Genomic DNA, 20,610 nt, shown 5'->3' with positions numbered 1-20,610 from the left:
TGATACATCTCTCATTCATTTACAGTATGCTCCTGCACTTCAGTGTTGCACTTGCAATTACCCTTGTGATGCTGCAGTAAGTATACTTAGCGCCCAGGGACATGTACCCAAATCATAGACCGGACCAGGCTGCATCAAGAGACTCTTCACTAGTTATCATAGTACTTATGTACTCTGAGGCTACCTCATAGGTCCCAGCACACCTGCCTTGCATTCCCTTACTTTTGCCTTAATGTGATTTACCTCCTCAGTCAGAGATATCAGTCTCATATTTCTTCTGTCTTGCCTTGCCATTTAGTGCAGACACAAAGGCAGGAAACTTGCCATGGTCATCAGCAGTCTTCAATCAAGTCAAGGGAGAAAGCCTTTGTTCATTGGTCCCAGCACAGTAAGTAAAGGATAGCTTCCAATACTAGTCGAAGAGCTTGAACATAGTCAGTCAGGCAGAGTCCGGATGCTCTCTACCTAAGGGTTGATGAGCTAAATGTCGGGCAGCCAACTTCCTGTCTTGACTTTTTCTGTCAAATTATGGGCTGCTTTCCTTGAGGAATGAGAGAGTGACACATATTAAGGGACAGGAAAGTGAGTGGTACACCTCTTTTGGTGCAAGTGGGAGGTATCCCAAGTGAGTAATTAAGCAGTGCTGAGAGCATACAGGATGAGAGGTGTTAAGAGTTGAAGTGGAGGAAAGTGAGTACGTAAGATTTGGCACACAGTAGTGAAAGTAGTAGATCATGAGCTTGAGTTGGAGGTGGGTAGAGTAGCAAAGATTGAGTGAGTGTGAGGTATCAGAGAGAATATGGTGGCACTTATGCTGGTAGAGTCTACCTTGTCTACCACGGCTGGGACAAATGTCTAGAGCAGTGCATGGCAGCTCTGGACAGACAGTGATTGTCCAGGTGCACAGTTGGTTTTTAAAGATGGCACAGATGCAAACAATGCTGGTCTTTGGCACATATCTGTTGAAATAATGAGCTGTACCAAGAATGGCATCTGGCCAATGGCAATTGATCAAGAGGGACACCATAGGTGTGAGATAGATAGTTATTGAGGTGAGTGTGGTAAGATGTAGTGAGAAATCTTGCTAGGTTTTGCAACAAGAACCCCTCCAAAAAACCTAATGCACCTCCCACTTAACCAAAAAAGCATAATATTTAACCTAATGTTTCCAGACACGAGGTGATGACCTTTCATTAGAACCACTCTATTTCATTCAGTTCTGATGAAAAGTCATCTGTCTGAATACCGTTTTTCTTTCTTCAGACCTGACCTAACCTGCTACATTTCTGGCATGTTTTTATTTCAGATTTCCAACATCTGCTGTATTTAGTTCTTATGTGCATTGATTCTGCTATTATGATTCCATTAAATTGGAGGGAGAAGTTATAAAGTATTGCTGCAATTGATGCTAGGGCAGATAGCATCACCCAAAATCCTTAGTTAATGATTCTTTTATCCATATTGCGTGATGTTTACAGCTATTAATTTTTGAAGTTGAATAATATTGATGCCTAAATAAAGAAAAGCACAACAGATGGGTATTATCTTGCCTGCCTTCATTAGGTCATTGAACTTTTCTCACACAGGTTTGCAGTTGTGGGCCTATAAAATGTCATATCCAAAGGCATTGCCACCTCTAAGCTGCATGGCCACTCAGAGGTTCTGCGCACCTCTATCAATTTGCTGTTGCTTTGGCTTCTACATCTGAAAACTGTTGCTGTGCACGAACTTTGGAGGTATGTGCAACAGAAAAAGCAATTAGGTGAACATTGCTGCAACAATGGATGCTTCTGCTCCCCTGAAAGTCATGGAAAAGAAAAGAACAGCCTTGCGCTTTTATTGTGTCTTTCACAGCTTCAGGTATCTCAAAACATTTTACAGCCAATTAAGTTTATTAAAAATGCAGTCCCCATTTAAATGTAAGGAACATGGCAGCCCGTTTTGTATGCAACATATGATGAAAACCTGATAATCTATTTCTGTCATATTGATTGAGGGATAAATATTGGCCAGGACATCAGGGATAACTTCCCTGCTCTACAGAAGAGTGGGATCTTTTATCTATCATGAGAAGAACAGACAATGCCTCACTTCTCTTTGAAAGACAACACCTCTCATATTGCAGCATCCTCTCAACATTGCACTGGAGTCTCAGTCTGGAGTTTGGAATTCAAACTTCTGGAGTGGGGCGTGAACCATTTATTCACTGATGCAGAAATAATAGTACTGCCAACTGAACCACACTTGATATAAACAGTATTGTTTGCCTCCTGATTTTAACTCTTTCCATGCACAGTGTTCAAATTGAAATTCAAGCATGTGTGAATGTCCTACCTGGTCTGCTGTAGTCATGTCACTTTTACAAGGACACACACACACAGTTGACATCCATCTTGGGAACACTTCAATAAAGACTATACTGACCAGATTGCTGTCTGTTGAGCACAAAACACACAGTTCTTACCCATGATGAGTGGGAGAGATTTAATGTTTCCTGCTGAGTCTCCTTTTCTGCGTTTGTGTTTTGCCATTCTTTGTGTCTTCTGCTTTGACTTTCACGCTGCAGAAATGTCACAACAGAGCCACTTAAAAGTTCCCTTACAATCTAATCACGATACCAAACATTTAGTATTTACCTGATGAATCAAACGCTTGCTTTTTTTTTTAGCAAACTTGATCAAGCATGGCCAGTCCTACCAGAACTAATTTTAATATACAATAAATTGGTAACTTGGACAAGGCTTTACTGTAAATGTTGTCCAACTTTGGATGATAGGAGGCAAAGCAACTGTCATAGCATAATTGAATGAACAATGAACTGAATTATTTCAGATGGTGTGTAATCCCAAGGTCAGGATGAAGTCTATGTCGAGAACCCAGAAATGGTGTGGTGCGATGAGTGCCATGATCTTGCCAGAGGCATGATGTGGAGGTGTTGATGTTGGACTGGGTGGACAAGGTCAGAAATCACAAAACACCTGGTTAAAGTTCGGCACGTTTATTAGAAAACACAAGCTTTCGGAGTCCTACCCCTTCTTCGGGTGTTAGTGACAGACTTAGTATCAGACACAATTTATAAGTATAAAAAAAAGCAGTGGTGCGACCCTTTGATCTTTTACTTATAAATTACGTGTCTGATACTACTTCTCTCACTAACACCTGAAGAAGGAGTAAGACTCCAAAAGCTTGTGTTTTCAAATAAACCTGTTGGACCATAACCTGGTGTTGTGTGATTTCTGACCTAGTCTCCCCAGAAATAGTCATTAAAACGCCTCCTGTGGGAGCTGTATCCAATTAGGATCAACAGTGAGGTTCCATAATTGGGTTCCATAATCTAATCAGCACATCCCATGAGTGATGATTGTAGAAACAGATATGTACACTGTAGACTGTGACTTGCCATAGACGTGTATCCACTTATGTTGATATTTTATGTACCAAAGCAAGAAGGCAAAGCCATTAAAACCATCACATGTAACATTGTGTCAGAAATGTGCAGTTGAACTTGTGTGAATTTTGATAGCTGTAAGAGAGCCCGCTACTATAAGAGAATAATTATAAACCATCAGAAACTTTCTACTGCTGCATGAGTCAGTATGGCGTTGAATTTTCCAATCCCTATTCATGCGGAGATGAAAGGTGATTTGAAACAGAATTGGAACTATTTCCGGTGCGAATGGTGACATAATAAGATATAGCCGCAAAGCTAAACAGGAAATCTAAACAAAATTGAGTGTCATTTCAGTGAACAATCTTAGGAAAATTGCTACAAGCTATATAATACCCAAAACCTCAAATGAAGAACTGAAAAACCACACTGGGGAATTTTTGAAGGCCATGAAGAGCCATGTTGAAACCACTACCAATTATGTTCAAGAATGTTAAGGGTGAAATTTTCCCACTTTCAATTAAACTGTTTTCTCAAGTGAGATCCATGGTGCCCGAGTTGCCATGGAACAGAGACTTTCCTTTAGCAATCTTCCACTCTTGCCTTGTTAATTATGCTAATTCTTGGGTATCTTTCTTGATAAATCATATGACCAGATAAGTGGAAGTGCTCACCACTGTGGGGACCTTGCAGTGATCACACCATATTTAAAGCCCAACTATATGCCACTTAAAATGCTGCAAGCCAGCAACAGGGAACCTCACACTGACACTTGACTGTTATCACTGAGAACATTGCCTAATTGAAAGGAAAACTCACTTCCCAGTTCATGGAGATGCATCCACAAGTCTCAGTGTATAGGGCAGTAGAGAGGATGGCAGTCCTTTTTTTCAGCCATGTGACGCAGGAGGCTACACCACCAGACCAAACCAGCGTCAGCTCAGATTGCGGACTGTGTCAGCTCTTTATCCTGGGTAATGGGGATGCCCACTAGGGCAGGAAGAAGGTCAATAATTTTTAATATTCCTCAAGAGTAGGTGCCACAATTTCTTTGCTACTTCACTCTTATAGGGCCATTCTACCACTACACACACGTCTCGTCAAGACTTACAGACTATATTGCACACATTCATTCTCACCCACCTCATACTGCCAAATTACTAACTCTTCCTACCCTCTGCAGTTTCTATTCATTCACTGAGCACACCTCACCACCTCTCCTGCTGGTGCAGCACCACTAACTGCCAACCACTTCCATGATGTCCAATCCATCTTGTGTGTCATTGCAGGATAAGCTGGCCCAATCCACAGATTGATGTTCCATCAGCACCCAACTAATCCACAATTAATCCCCAAACTGGTTATACTTGGCATGCAAGATTCATCATGACCAATCCCCTGGACTGGAATACCATTAGCCCCATGACTCACTTGGTAGTATGCCCAACTGACAATAGTCCCATGTCACCTCACTATGGTAAGAGATAACAAAGTGTGGAGCTGGATGAACACAGCAGGCCAAGCAGCATCTTAGGAGCACAAAAGCTGATGTTTCGGGCCTAGACCCTTCGTCTAGGGCCCGAAACGTCAGCTTTTGTGCTCCTAAGATGCTGCTTGGCCTGCTGTGTTCATTCAGCTCCACACTTTGTTATCTCAGATTCTCCAGCATCTGCAGTTCCCATTATCTCTCACCTCACTATGGACCACTTCCCTTTGACTTTCACATGGCCATTTTCTTGAAGTGCACGCTGTGTGTTTGCTGTATAAGTAAATGATGGGGGGCTTTTCGAACTCTAAAAGACACACCATGAATACGAGAGTCTTATTTCAGCATGGCGCTTCTTTATTCAAGCTTGCAATTGATTACAGCAGGGAGAGCTCCAAGACACAGTCTCACAGGATGGTCAGGGAGGTTCTGATTAAACAAATTAAAACAAACTGCAATTGTACTGTGTTTTAGCAAGGCAACATCATTACTTAGGCAACCAGACATTCATTAATTGAAGTGGAATACGGTGAACATAAGAGAGTACAGATGCTGCGAGCCCTAGTTTGTTGCTATCTGTCCTACATGACTTCTCAGGCTAGGGAAAGGCAGTTTTCAGTTACAGCAATATGTGCTGTTGCATAAAGCTAAAGTTTCCATACTTCATGCTCCTAATCATGTATTATTTTAACTAATTTCTGCTTGGCCTAAATTAGACAGCCTCAACATACAAGTATTCCACAATTTTCTATCCTGTGGTTATTAACCGTCAAGTCCAGGGTTCTGAGTCAGAATGGAGCCGTCTTTAAGTTTTAATTACTGGGGTGGCATCTTCTTCTTCCATCGTTCCCCTAGGATAACCTGACTATGTGTTTGTGTACAGTGTCATTGGGTGGTGGCGAGGGGCTCCTTCAGTGCAGGTCTGATGTTGATGTAGCATAGTGCTGTACAGCAGCATGTCCATCCTCTTTACTGTCAGTGCTCCCCACTGTATCCACCTGCTTGCTCCACCTCTGCAGTAAAACAATGTAAGCCATGGAGACTGGTAGCCGAGCACTAAAGACCCTGTATATTAAGAAAACAATGTGATCCATACAAAGCAGCCCATAAGTCAGTGCTAAAGTCAGTGTGTGTGTTAATTACAGCTTAAGATGCATCCTGTGCGGATGTGTATGATGCATGTCTGTCCTTGCATGAAAAATGACCTAGCAGAAGCATGTAAGTCATATGTGTCCCTGGGCTCCAACGTAATATGTTGAAGAGCTGAAGCAGTGTCTGAATTGCTGCAAGAGTAGTTATGATGAAGCAGTGAGATTGGTGATTTACCAATACTGATTTTCATGGATGGAGGGTTGAGGAGGTTTGAGGGCATGAGTGTGAAGGATCATTGTTGTGAAGAACCAGTTGCATGATGGCCAGCGCTGCTTAGTTCCTGATCTCATCACAGCCCTGGTTCAAACATGGACAAAACAGCTGATTTCCAGTTGAGATAAGAATGACTTCCCTTGACATCGAGGCTACATTTGTCTGAGTGTAACATCATGAGCCTTTGAAAAACTGCAGTCAATGGGAATTAGAGCGAAATCTCTCTGCTACCTGGAGACATACCTGGCACAAAGGAAGATGGTTGTGGTTGTTGAATGGGCGTCGTCACAGCAGGTGTTCCTCAGGGAAACTATCCTTTGTCCAACCACCTTCAGCTGCTTCATCAATGACCTTCCCTTTGTCATAAGGTCAGAAGTAGGGATGTTTGCTGATGATTGCATAATGTTCAGCATCATTTGTTGTTCCGTAGATATTGAACCAGTCCATGTCCAAGTACAACAAGACCTGGTAAGTAGGAACTAAAGTTGGAGCTAGGATCCATTGTGCTGAATTCCAGAGGTGAATAATGACTATGATAGTGAAAGAATATGAGGGTGAGATCTGGTATAGCACGGGAGAGCAAGGTGTACTGTTGTCAGTGGTAGGGGGGTCGGGGGGGGGTGCGATTGTTTTTCTCAAGTAACTTACCACCCTGGCTTCAAATGAGGGGACAGTGGATTGCAATACTGGACATGGCTATGGGGTTGGCTAGGGGCAGAGGGTGAAATGGGAACATGGACCAATTGGCCAGTTTGGATTTGTGCTGCTTTTTGTGCGCGGATATAACTGTGCAATTTTCACTATGTCAGATGGATGCCGGTGTTGTAGCTGTGTTGGCTAGGGGTATGGGTCTTTTTAAGGAAAGGGATGTTTGGATAAATGCATTTTTACACAACAACATGCCATTGTTACTTGACCACAAATGTTGCTTTCTTTAAGGACACATGAAGGCAGAAGCTACTAAAAGCTAGCATATGGAACAGCTGCTGGCCCTTTTGCAATATGAGCAATGCCTGGCCATGACCATGAGATCCCCTGGTCAGTGAGAGGCTGCCAATGCAGCAGGGCAAGGATTAGTAAGCAATCCATCTTTGATATCCGGACAAGGCAGGGGCAGTTGGGAAAATTTCTTACAGCCTGGAAAATTAAAGGCAGGTAGTTTTTTATTACCCTTAAATGGATTCCCACCACTGCCTGGGTGAGATCCCTCAGATTTGCTGACCCCCCTCTAGAAAAAATGCTCTGCGGTGGGAACATGTCGAGGAGCAGACCTGATGTGCATCATTCATAATTTCATTGCCTCCAAAGTCACATTCACAGTTCTGGAAAAATTCAGCCAAATACCTTCCAAATTGGTTTAAATCACTTGGCCAGTAGAGGGCAGGTGGAATAAAATAAGTATATAATAATTTTTCATGGGAGCAAGGCAGCAAAAGAAGGGATGGCACGTTAAAGGCAACAGTAGTTTAGTGTACTGATCTGAAGTATGTCAAATTTTTAAATTATTTGTATAATGATTAGATACAGCAAAAAGACATGCAAGAATACACATATAATGAGGTTATATTTTTCTATCCAATCCATTGAATTGGAACAGAGAAACTGGCCATTTGATCTCACTGGTCTACATCAGTATTCCACATAAGCTTCTCACCTTCAAGTCACCCATCAGAATATCCTTCTTCTCACATGTATTCATTTAGGTTCCCTGTAAATGTATCTATGTTATTCCCCTGATCAATCCTGGTGATGAAAAGTTCCACTTCTCACCACTATCTGAGTAAAGAAGATTTTTCTAAATTCCTTATTTGATTATATGAAATTATATATTTTGGACTGCATCATAAGTGGAAGAAACACTTCTGCATCTACTGTATTAAATTCCTTCATAGAAATAAATTTGTCCAAAAGATCACTTCTCTAACGTTTTTTTTTCTTGAGAAAGCTCCAATCTTTTCAAATCTTTCTTCTCAGCTCAGCTGTCACCGTTATAAATGTTATGTTTTACTTTTGTAATTTGTTTACCATAGTAGTCAGACATTGAAAAAGTTCACAACAGGCTGCCAATTTACTTTTAGCAAAAGAACATAAATGCTTATTAGACATAAAGGGGAAAAAATGAACTAATCTACACGTTTAAAAAAATTTGAAACAATTTTATTACAAAGATGAGAAATAAAAAATTCCACCGTTTTACCTTATTGATATTCAAATCCAGTGAAAAATCACACTACTTCCACTTTAAAGTTCCTTGATTAATTGGCACAGCTTGGTTTCCTTCCAGCAAACACCACCATTCTGTTGACATTGTTGAAGGCTTTGAATCAGTTTCATTTTGTAAAAGCAAAATGGGACCACAGACATATAAAGTTATAACAGAAGTGTAGACCTTCACTGTCAACAAGATAGTGCCAGCCTTGGTTAAAACATGCTTGTGAAAATTGTGAGAAAACAGTAGATAATGTAAAACACTTGGTCAAAGAAATGTGAGCATTGTAATATATACATTGTATTTGTGCAAAACTTGGAGGCATCTGTAAGACAATAGAATTGTTTTCACATCTCCCAGTAATAAGACTAGCTCCATTCATATACGCATGAAAATAGATGATTGTTGACCTACTTCCTGAGTACTTTTTCAAGTTTATGATAACACCCTCTTCTTTGGTTAGTGTTTCTTTGTGCAGCCTGGAACAAAGTGCTAACACAGTTCAAAATAACCAAAAGAACTGAGGATCCTATCGCAGGATGCTGGAAATCAGAAACAAAAATAGAAATTGCTGGCAAAACTCAGCAGGCCTGGCAGCATCTGTGGAGTGAAAGTAGAGTTAATGTTTCAGATCCAGTGACCCTTCTTCAGAACTCAAGGGGTTCTGGACCCAAAACATTAACTCTGCTTTCAATCTACAGATGCTGCCAATCTGCTGAGTTTTTCCAGCGATCTCTGTTTTTGTTGCTAACACAGCTGTCATATTTCTTAAAATGTAATCTTTAAATTCATGCATTCAATAGCCTCACAGGATGTCTTCCTCTCTGACATTTAAGTCTTTTTGTTTTTTTGTTACTTAAAATTGTGGACTAAAATTAGAAAAGAACTGTATTAAAAACTAATATCATTTGATACTCATTATGGACACTGTACAGCTGTGAGTGACAGCAGTGTTTGCGGATGAGCTGGAGCCAAGGGATTGTGTATGTCTGGAGCTTTGATCAACAAAAAGCAGTAGACTGGCATATGGACTAGTTACCAGCTATTGGTGACAAAGGCCTTCTGCTTGCCAATAGTCATGTGGTTGGCTCTCAGATAATTGAACAACTTGGGGCTATGAACAAGATGTAGAGAAGCCATCAGGTCTCCACCAGCCAGAAGCTGTTTCTTCGTTCTAACAACAAACCACTTTAAACCTGAAGAAAACCAGTTTATCTTTCCTTCAGCAGTTGCAGTAAGCTGTGATTTTTACTTTATAAGTCAATGACCTTTTTATCAATGAACTGGCTACCCTGTGCTTCTTGCAAATCAGTGGAAGCATCCAGAGAAGGATGACTGAGAAGCAACATTCTGATTAGCACATGAATCATAAGGATGTCTGACTAGCATATGAATCATAAGAATCATTTCAACAATTTTTGTAAATAGGAACCACTGCACTGTTTTCCCAGTGATACCTGTAACACACCTTTGTGTGAGTGTGTGTGTTTGTGTGTATGTGAGGGGGGGTGGTGAGATTTAAAGTTTTAACCAGAGTGTATATACCAGCGGTTTATAGCTATTTACCTGTGGCTAATGTCTATCACTTGTGATTGTTGTAATTCTTGTTAAGAAACCTGGTGTGTGTTTCTGTCAGTCTGGGCCTGACAGTCAGGTCAGTCAGGTAAATTGGGGAATATGCATACTTTTAAAAATATTTCACTTTTGTTCTGACTGTAGGAGTAGTGGGGCATAATTTCAGCATGCTATCCCCAGTAAGTCTGACAGATACCTCCTTCTGTTACTGGCCATCTTCCCTTACTAAAATCTAAGCTCCTCAGGACTTCTCTTCTGCCTTGATTGTTTTGAAGGCTAAACTGAAAAGCTGGTCTTGCAGCCTTTTCTCTTAATGACCTGCTTCCCTTTCTGTGAAAGAAACCTTCACACTCACTGACTTTCTGAATGGGTATCTCTGTTTCTAAAGGGATATCTAGTTATGACTCAGTCTCCTGGTGAAATAGGATACCTATTTGGTATAGCACTGCCCAACACTTTCTATATTTTACCCTTTTTTCCTAAAGTACTGAACAAATCACTTCAAAAGTATTTTTTTTCCTGAAAAATCTGTGTAAATGCATGTGAACAAATATCCAGACAAACTGGAACAACTCACTGAACTCAAAAATGAAACTAAAACTATAAAAGAATCTTATAACCGCAGAGTCACATCTGCTGTGGTGTGGTGAAAGGTAGAGTGGCCGTCATGACATTGAGATCATGTTGCCACAACTTCCCTGCTTTCATCAAACAAGATGATGGGACGCACAGTGGCTGAGTGGTTAGCACTGCTGCCTCACAGTGCCAGGGACCTGGGTTTGATTCTATTCTTGGGCAATTGTCTATGTGGGGTTTTCACATTCTCCCTGTGTCGGCATGCGTTTTTGCTGGGTGCTCCAGTTTCCTTCCTCAGTCTAAAGATGTCCATGTTAGGTAGATTGGTCATGCTAAATTGCTTATAGTGTCCAGGGATATATAGATTAAGTGGATTAACCATGGAAAATGGAGGCTTACAGAGACTTGTGGGGTCAGTGATGGTGTGGGTCATGGTGGGATGCTCTTTGGAGGGTTGGTGTGAACCTGATAGGCTGAATGGCCTGATTCAACACTGTAGGGAATCTATGAACATGGCATGATTCTTGCCAGGTCACAGTGAGTTCAAAACTAATGCGTTTTATTGCTTGTTAACAGTCCAATTTGCCAATTGTGATCTTACCAAATTTGGCATACAAATTAGCCATTGACAAACTCAACATGGAAATGAGACTGGTTTGTTTAGTGGGTTTAACTCACCACTCACTCCAAAAGACCTCTATATTGGACATGCTCCATGGCCACCAGCCACATGCATCCCACAGCCCTGAGCATTGGCTTCCAATATGTGCCAACTTCTATGGCATATTATCAGCATGGCTCAATTTATAGGACATTTCAGCATTTCATTGCCTCACACTGGGCTGCATTAGCAATGGTCATCGTAATGCTACATTCAGGGACACACACTGAGGTCATGGATTTGACTGTGTTGCAACTCTGCTGTCATTGCATTCACTCACTCTTAGCTTGCCTGGATATTTGTTGCATTCCTGCCTTGCCTTATTCTTTTTCTCACCCGGAGACATCTGGATGATATTATTACTGTCTTACCACGCTGTTTAGCACTGACACAAAGCCCAGAAGCTTGCCACAGTTGTCAGCAGGCCTCAGTCCAGTCAAGGGGGATAGCCTTCAATCAAAGGATCATGGCACAGTAAGCTTCCAATACCAATTCAGGCCTTCAGGACCTTTTGCTCGTAAGGGGCGAGGAGCCAAATGATGGACAACACAACATCTTGTCTTGACTATTTCTGCCCTGCTTTGCTCCTGAAATGATATACATTTATATATTAAGGAAGATCAAAGTGGGTGCAGAGTGAATGTGAAGTACTGGAGAGAAATGATCACACTTATGGTAAAAGAACATTGACCTTCTTCTTATAGTGCCAGAAATTCAACAGAGACCAGGTTGGCATTGTCTGGTATTGTGGCATGCAGCCCTGAGTGTGAATGTCACTTGTGAGGACTCAAATGGCAGTTAGTGTAGTAAGTTTGGCAAGATGCAGTGAGAATCACTTTACCAAACTTGACAAAACTTGGGCTGAGCCAAAAAATGATAAGATATTGTCCTATGTCTTTCCCTTCTTAGTCTACACAATATAGAAATACAAATCAAATGTAAAGCTATACAAGCAGTCAGTGTGTCATGAATGGGTTTCATTTCTGAGTCTGTTCATAAATAGATTTATACCTAAGCCAGAACACAATGCAGTACAGAACAGGCTCTCTGATGAAGGGTCTAGGCCCGAAACGTCAGCTTTTGTGCTCCTGAGATGCTGCTTGGCCTGCTGTGTTCATCCAGCTTCACACTTTATTATCTTGGATTCTCCAGCATCTGCAGTTCCCTTTATCTCTCACAGTACAGTAAAAGGAGCAGTTTATCAGGAAATATTCATATCGAATCATAGAATCCCTGCAGTGTGGAAGCAGGCTATTTGGCCCATCAAGTCCACAGTGACCATGCAAAGGACATCCCACCTAGACACACCCTCCCCTACTCTATCCTTGTAACCCTGCATTTCCTATGGCCAGTCCACCTAATCTGCACATCTTTGGACTGTGGGAGGAAACCATTTAACCAAATTCATTTAACTAAATGGCCATGTCAAAACTGGTATAGGTTAGACCTAGTTATAATCAAGGAAGGGACTGACAGTACCATCAGTTATGGCCACAGTTGCATACAGTCTAGGGACTTCAACACAGTTGGTTGTTTGTTTCGTACGCTTATGCTCAGGAGACCTGTCTCAGTATAGTCTGGGGTGTTTAGTGATCAATCCTGTTGGACCTGCAGAAGCAATCGGAGAAATTACATATCACTGGAGGAAGAGCTGCAAATGCAGCCGTTAGTATTGTGGTCAATCAACAGAGACCAGGTTGGCATTGTCTGGTATTGTGGCATGCAGCCCTGAGTGTGAATGTCACTTGTGAGGACTCAAATGGCAGTTAGTGTAGTAAGTTTGGCAAGATGCAGTGAGAATCACTCTACCAAACTTGACAAAACTTGGGCTGAGCCAAAAAATGATAAGATATTGTCCTATGTCTTTCCCTTCTTAGTCTACACAATATAGAAATACAAATCAAATGTAAAGCTATACAAGCAGTCAGTGTGTCATGAATGGGTTTCATTTCTGAGTCAATCACGTCTGGGAGCTGTTCATCAAAGTCAGTCACAAGTTTGTGGCAATTACAGCCCTGGGTATCCATCTGTTGATCTTTCAACAGGATCCAATTGGGCATCCTATAGAGGCAGTGGGCGCAGCAATGACAGGAGAGATGGAGAAAGGAAGGGCTGGAGGGGAAAGAAGAGACATTTTTCAAAATGGGAAAAGGATGTGATGGGTAGAAAATTATGGTGAACAGTGGAGGATCAAACAGGATTGGAGGGCATGGTAGGCTAACAGAGGGGTTATTGGCTGTGACCATCACGGTGGCCTGTACTAGAAAAGTGTAAAGAAACATAGCAGATGCCATCGAGGTGTAATGCTGGGATTCAGGGATCAGGGAGGACAACTATAGACAAAGCTAAATGTGATGGGTCTCCTCATTGTGGGGGATTGTTGAAGTGGGCTTTGGGGGCAGTGTGAGGTAATAGGGGACATACAGGTTTTGGGTTAGGGATAGGCGACCAGGTGGAGCGTGATGTTGATAATGTCCATTGTGAGCTGCGTTCACAGCCAACACTTTCCTTCTCTAGAAGATAAATACTACAAGAAAATGGCTGGAACAATGTTAAATGTGGACAGAGTAAGTGTCAGTTTGATGGACAAAAGCACAGGATCCACATTTACTGGATGCTGTAACATTATAGCAAAAAAAATGAAGCAGTTCTTTGCAAAATGCAACTATATTGAATTTACAGTCATTTCAGTGCCTATTTGCTATGCATGCTGTAAGAACTATCATAGAAACATAGAAGATTGGAGCAGGAGTAAGCCATTTGACTCCTCAAGCCTGCTCTACCATTCAATATGATCATAGCTGACACTGAGCTCAATACCTTAAGCCAGCCCACCTTCCATATCCCTTGATTTCTTTAGCCACAAGAACTATATCTACCTCCTTCTCAAAGCACATAATGCTTTGGCCTCAGCCATATTCTACGTTAGTGATTTCCACAGCATCACCACTCTATGGGTATAAAAAATGCCCTCATCTCAGTCCTAAAAGCTTTATCCCTTATCCTTAATCTTTAACCCTAGCTTTTGACTCTTGCACCATTGTGAACAACATTCCTGCATCTAAACTATCTAGTCCTGTTAGAATTTTGTAGATTTCTGTGAGATTCTCTTCATTCTTCTATTCTCCAATGAATACAATCCTAACTGACTCAATCTCTATTCATACATCAGTCCTGCTATCGCAGGAATCAATTTGGTAAACTTTCACTGCATTCCCTCTAGAGTAAAAACATCTTTCCTTAGATAAAGGGACCAAAACTACACACAATATTCCATGTTTGGCCTCACCAATGCCCTGTATAGTTGCAGCAAGACTTCCTTGTTCCTGTACTCAAATCCTGCTGCTATGAAGGCCAACATACAGTTTGCCTTCTTATTCCTGATGGACTTTGCATACTTAATTTCAGTGAGTGGTGCATAAGGACACCTAGGCCTCATTGAACATTCCCCTCTCTCAATTTACAGCCCTTCAAATAATAATCTGCCTTCTTATTTTTTCTACCAAAGAGGATAACATCACATTTGTACACATTAAACTGCATCTGCCATGCATTTCTCCAGTCACTCAACCTGTCTAAATCTCACTGCAATGTTTCTGCATCCTCAACATAGTTTAACCGCCCACCCAGCTTTGTGTCATCTGCAAATTTTGAGATATTATAGTTAGTTCCCTATCTATATCATTAACATATATTGTGAATAGCTAGGATCCTAGTACTGATCCCTGCAGGACCCAGTAGTCACTACCTGCTGTTCAGAGAAAGACCCATTCATTCCTACTTGCTGTTTCCTGTATGCTAACCAATTTTCTATCCATCTCAATACACAATCCCTAATTCCGTGCACTTTAATTTTACAAATAACCTCTTATGTGGCACTTTGTTGAAAGCCTTCGGGAAATCCAAATATACCACATCCATTGGCTCTCCTGAACAACCCTAATAGTTAGATCCTCAAACACTGCCAGAAGATTTGTCAAGCATGATTTCCCTTGTGTAAAGCTATGCTGACGGTGTCCAATTCTACCACTGTTTTCTAAGTTTTCTGCTATAATATCCTTGATGATAGACTCCAGCATTTTCCCTACTACAGATGTCAGATTTGCTTGCCTATAATTCCTTACTTTCTCTGTACCTCCCTTTTTAAATAGTGAGGTACTTTAGCCACCCTCCAACATGTAGAAACTATTCCAGAGCCTAAAGAATCTTAGAAGATTATCACCAATGCATCCATTATTTCTAGGGCCATTTTCCTAGCTACTCTGGGATGTACATTATAAGGCCCTGGGGATTTATCAGCCTTCAATCCCATCAATTTTTTCTAATACCATTTCTCTACGAATACAGGTTTGATTCAATTCCTCCCTCTCATTAATTCTTCTGTTCCCCATCATTTCTGTGCTACTTTGTGAAGGCAGAAATAAAGTATGAATTAGATTGTCAGACATTTCTTTATTCTCCACTATAAATTCCCTAGTCTCAGACTGTGAAGCACGTATGTTAGTTTTCCTGAATCTTTTTCTTTTTTACATAACTAACTTTTATATCAGTTCTTATGCTCTCCACTAGTTTATTCTCCAAGTCTATTTTCCCCTTCTTAATAAGACCATAAGATAGATATAGGAGCAGAATTAGGCCATTTAGCCCATCGAGTCTGCTGCACCATTCAAGCATAGTTGATATGCTTTCTAACCCCATTATCTTACTTTCTCCCCATAACCCTTGATCCCTTCACTACTCAAGAAACTATCTATCTATGTTTTAAATACACTCAATGACTTGGCCCCATATCCACAGTTCAACAGATTCACCACCCTCTGGCTAATGAAATTCCTTCTTATCTCAGTTCTAAAGGGTCATCCATTCATTCTGAGTCTGTGCCCTCGGGTCCTAGTCTCTCCTACTAGTGGACACATCTTCTCCATGTCCACTCTATGCGGGCCTTTCAGTATTCTGTAAGTTTCAATGACTGCCCCCTCATCTTTCTAAACTCCATTGAGTACAGACCCAGAGTTCTCAACTGCTCCTCATATGATGACCCTTTCACCACAGGAACATGCTTGTAAATCTCCTCTGGACACCCTCCAACACCAACAGTTGGGGACCCAAAACGGCTCAAAATATTCCAAATGCAGTCTGACCAAAGCCTTATGCATTTTCCATACTACATCTCTTCTTTTGTATTTTAGACCTCTTGAAATGAATGCTAACATTACGTTTGCCATCCTAACTGCCAGCTGAACCTGCAAGTTAACCTTAAGAGAATACTGAACTAACTCTCCTATGTCCTTTAGTGCTTCAGATTTCTGAAATCTTTCCCCATTTAGAAAATGATCTACGCCTGTATTCTATACCAAAGTGCATAACCTTACACATACCCACATTTTATTCCATCTGCCACTTCTTTGCCCAATCTCCTAATCTGTCCAAGTAATTCTGCAGCTTCTCACTTCCTCAACATTACCTGTGCCTCTACCTATCATCGTGTCATCTGCAAATTTAGCAACAATGCCCTCAGTTCCTTTGACCAGATTGTCAATGTATGACATGAGTTGTAATCCCAACACTGACCCCCTGTGGAAGTCCACTGATCAGCAGTTGTCATTCTGAAAAAGAGCCTTATATCCACACTCTCTGCCTTCTGCCAGTCAGCCAATGCTCTATCCATGCCAGTAAGCTTTCCCTGGTGTGTAGTCCATCTGGTCTGGATGATTTATCCATCTTCAAACCTTGCAACTTCTCAGCATCTTCTCCGTGATGGCCGCTACACTCACCTCTACCCTATGACTCTCCTGAAGTACTGATATGCTGCTGGTTCTCTTCCCCTGTGAAGACTGATGTAAAGTACCTATTCAGTTCCTCTGCCATTTCTTTGTTTCCCATTACTACTTCTCCAGCCTCATTTTCCAGTGGTCCACTCTTTCATCTCTCTCATCTTTTAGATATCTAGAAAAACTCTTCCCAATTTTCTTTCATTCCTTGATCCTCCTTTGCCAAATTCTAAACTGTTCCCAAACCTCAGGGTCAGTTGATTTTTCTTGCTAATTTGTATGCCTTTTTTGCATCTAATACTATTTCTAACTCTCATAAACCATGGCTTGGCCATTGTTTTCTTTGTACTCTTGTTCCAGACAGGAATAAACTATTTTTGTAGTTCACCCATTCACCCTTTGAATGTTGGCCATTGAACTATCCATTGTCATTCTTTTCAGCATCATTTCCCAATCCATCATAGCCAACTCGAATCTGATACCATCATAGATGTGAGGCTGGAAAAGCACAGCAGATCAGACAGCATCAGAGGAGTGGAAAACTCAATGTTTCAGGCTGAAAGCCTTTGTCAGGGAATGGGAATGGTGGAGCAGATAGGTGAGTAGGAAGATGGACAGGTTATGTCAGATCAGGAGGGGGACGGCTAGACAGGCGATAACGTTGGGGGTGGAGAGATTTTGAAGCTAGTCAAGTCAATGTTAAGGCCATTGGGCTGTAAGCTTTCAGGGTAAAAATATCAGGTTGTTCCTGCAGTTTATGTTTGGCCTCATTCTGACAGTGGAGGAGGCCAAGGATGGACATTTCATCAGGGGAGTGGGAAGGGTAATTAAAATTGATGGCAACCAGAAGGTCAGATTGTTTGATGTGTGTAGGATGCAGATGACTCAGTGGTTAGCACTGCTAACCAGGTATCCAGGTTTGAGCCCAGCCTCACGCAACTTTCTGTGTTGAGTTTGCACGTTCTCCCCATGTCTGCATGTATTTCCTCCAAGTGCTCTGGTTTCCTCCCACGGCCCAAAGATGTGTAAGTTAGGTGGATTGGCCATGCTAAATTACCCATAGTTTTCAGGGATGTGTGGGTTAGCCACGGGAAATGCAGGGTTGCAGGGATAGAGTAGGGGATGGGTCTGGGTGGGATGCTCTTCAGAGGGATGGTATGGATTTGTTGGGTGAATAGCCTGTTTCCACACTGGTTCTATTCTATTCTATAAAAAAAAACTTGTCCCCGAGTCTGCATTTGGTGTCACATCGGGAGCAACAGATGTAATAAATTTGGTCGTATGAAGCGGAGGTGAATCTCTGCTGGATCTGGAAGGATTGTTTTGGGCCTTGGTTGGAGGTGTAGGTTCAGGTGTTGCACCTCTTGCAGTTGCAGGTGTGGTGGAGAAATTGGTGAGAAGTATAAAGCTGACGAGGGAGTCACTGAATGAATGGTTCCTGGCAAAAGTGGACAGGGGTGGGGAGGGAAATATCTTTTTGGTGGTGGGGTCTGAATGTATGTGGCAGAAATGTCAGAGGATGATGCATTGAATTCTGAGGTTGATGGGGTGGCACTTGAAGTCAAAGGAGACTCTATCCTTATTGCTGTTGGGAGATGAGGGTTTGAGGGCAGAAGTGCAGGAAATAGAGGCGATGTGGTTGAGGGCATCCTTAATTACAGAGGAGGAGAAATTTGGTACCTAAAGTAGGACGATATTTGGGATGTTCTGGGGTAGATCGCCTCATCCTGGGAGCAGATGCGCAGAGGTGGAGGAATTGGGAATATGGGATAGCATTTTTGCCGGAGGTTGGGTGAGAGGAGGTGTAGACCAGGTACTTGTGCGAGCCATTGGGTTTAAAATAGATGTTTGTGGTGAGTTGGTTTCCAGAGATGGAGACAGAAATGTCCAGGAATGGGAGGGTGGTGTCAGAAATAGTTCAGGTGAATTTGAGACTAGGTTGGAAGGTTTTGGTGAAGTTGTTGAAGTGTTCGAGCTCCTCGCGGGAACACAAGGCTGCACTGATGTTGTCATCAATATAGTGCAGAAAGAGGTGAGGAATGGTGCCACTGTACTTGCGGATGATTGACTGTTCCACAAATCATACAAAGAAGAAGGCATAACTCGGGCTCATGCTGGAGCCCATGGCCACCCTTTGGTTTGTAGGAAGTCCTTGGCCTCCTCCACTGTCAGAGTGAAGCCAAACATAAACTAGAGGAACAACACTCTATATTCACTTTGAAAGCTTACAGCCCAATGACCTCAACATTGACTTGACCAGCTTCAAAATCCCTCCAACCCCAGCCATATCCCATGACCAGCACCCCTCCTTCCAACCTGAACTAACCTATCTAACTTCCTACTCACCTATCTGCTCCACCCTTCCCCCGGACCAATCACGATAACCGCCTATCTGCATTGACCTATCACCATTTCTCCTACCCTTCGGCCAGCCCCTTTGTTTATTTCTGGCTCTCCTCCCCCTACCCAATTCTGACGAAGGGTTTCAGCCCAAAATGTTTACTTTCCTGTTCCTCTGATGCTGTCTGACCTGCTGCGCTTTACCAGCCTCACACCTATAGACTCTAGCTTCCAGCATCTGCAATCCTTATTGCCTCATACCATAGTAGTTACCCTTATCAAGATTCAGGACCCTAGTCTCAGAATCAATAACTTCACTCTCCATCTTGATGAAGAACTCTGTCATTTTGGGGTTGCTCATCTCCATGGAATCTCTCTCAGCCACCTCACCAATTATTCCTTTCTCATTGCATAATTCCCAGTTTAAGATGGCCTTTTCTCCAGTTTGTTGCTCAATGTAATGGCCCAGAAAATCATCCTGTATACACTCTAGGAATTTTATTTTTGTTTCTTTAAAAACTATGGACTGCAAAAAGAGAGAATTGCTTTTAAAACCAAGGATTTACCAGATCGGCTGCATAATGGAAGTTGATACCTATTATGAACTCTCTATCAGGTGGTTATGGGTTTCTTCTATGTACAGTTGATCAGGATCAAAGGAATTGCTCACAAATGAATCTGATTGGTACTCAGCTAAACAAGCAGATTGGAACTGGAAACAAGTCACAGAGACACAGACACACGGAGAGGAAAAATAAAAGTATGTACTATTGTTCTCCCCAATGGAAGCTGTCTGTTCTCTGCAGTAAAAAAAAACTGAGTTTATATTTGGAGAAGCTAGTTACCTTTTCTGCAGCAGTTTCAGTGAGCTTTAACATTTGAATAGATAAATCAGAGATATTTTCCAAGTGAATCACTCTTCAAACCAGTGAAAAGCTTCCAGAGAAAGTCAACTGAACACCAAAGGCCAGTCTAGCCAAAATAGGATCACCTCAACTTTTAATTTGGGAAGCAAAAGATTACTGAACGCACGTTAGAGTTTTTCTCTATCTCCACCAATAATCCATTTTCCCTATTTATTTATCTCTGTAAGGGGTAAGTTTAGAAGGGGATTGAAATTTTAGTCATGTTATTTGATAATTCTTTATATCAATTTACTTGTAGCTATAGTTTAGTTACTTAAAAAAAAATCCCCATATAGTACAGATATCTGGCCCTGCTTTCTACCAACCTGGGTCT

At 41.7% G+C, this 20,610-nt stretch overlaps 1 long non-coding RNA gene across 2 annotated transcripts in view; it reads left to right on the top strand.

The window, feature by feature from the left end:
* Positions 1–20,610, top strand: part of LOC125452294 (uncharacterized) — a 56,831-nt gene that overhangs the window by 20,664 nt on the left and 15,557 nt on the right. Inside the window, exon 3 of one of the 2 annotated variants that reach the window (XR_007247521.2) lies at positions 299–378. The exons of the other annotated variant lie outside the window; for it this stretch is intronic. This is a non-coding gene — a long non-coding RNA (uncharacterized LOC125452294). Of the gene's footprint in view, positions 1–298; positions 379–20,610 lie in introns of those variants that run through there. 2 annotated transcript variants of the gene reach the window in all.

Source organism: Stegostoma tigrinum, chromosome 4 (genome assembly GCF_030684315.1).
Source record: "Stegostoma tigrinum isolate sSteTig4 chromosome 4, sSteTig4.hap1, whole genome shotgun sequence".
Taxonomy (NCBI): domain Eukaryota; kingdom Metazoa; phylum Chordata; class Chondrichthyes; order Orectolobiformes; family Stegostomatidae; genus Stegostoma; species Stegostoma tigrinum.
The sequence above is the reverse complement of the archived record's forward strand: the minus strand, read 5'-3'. Positions and strand labels throughout refer to the sequence as shown.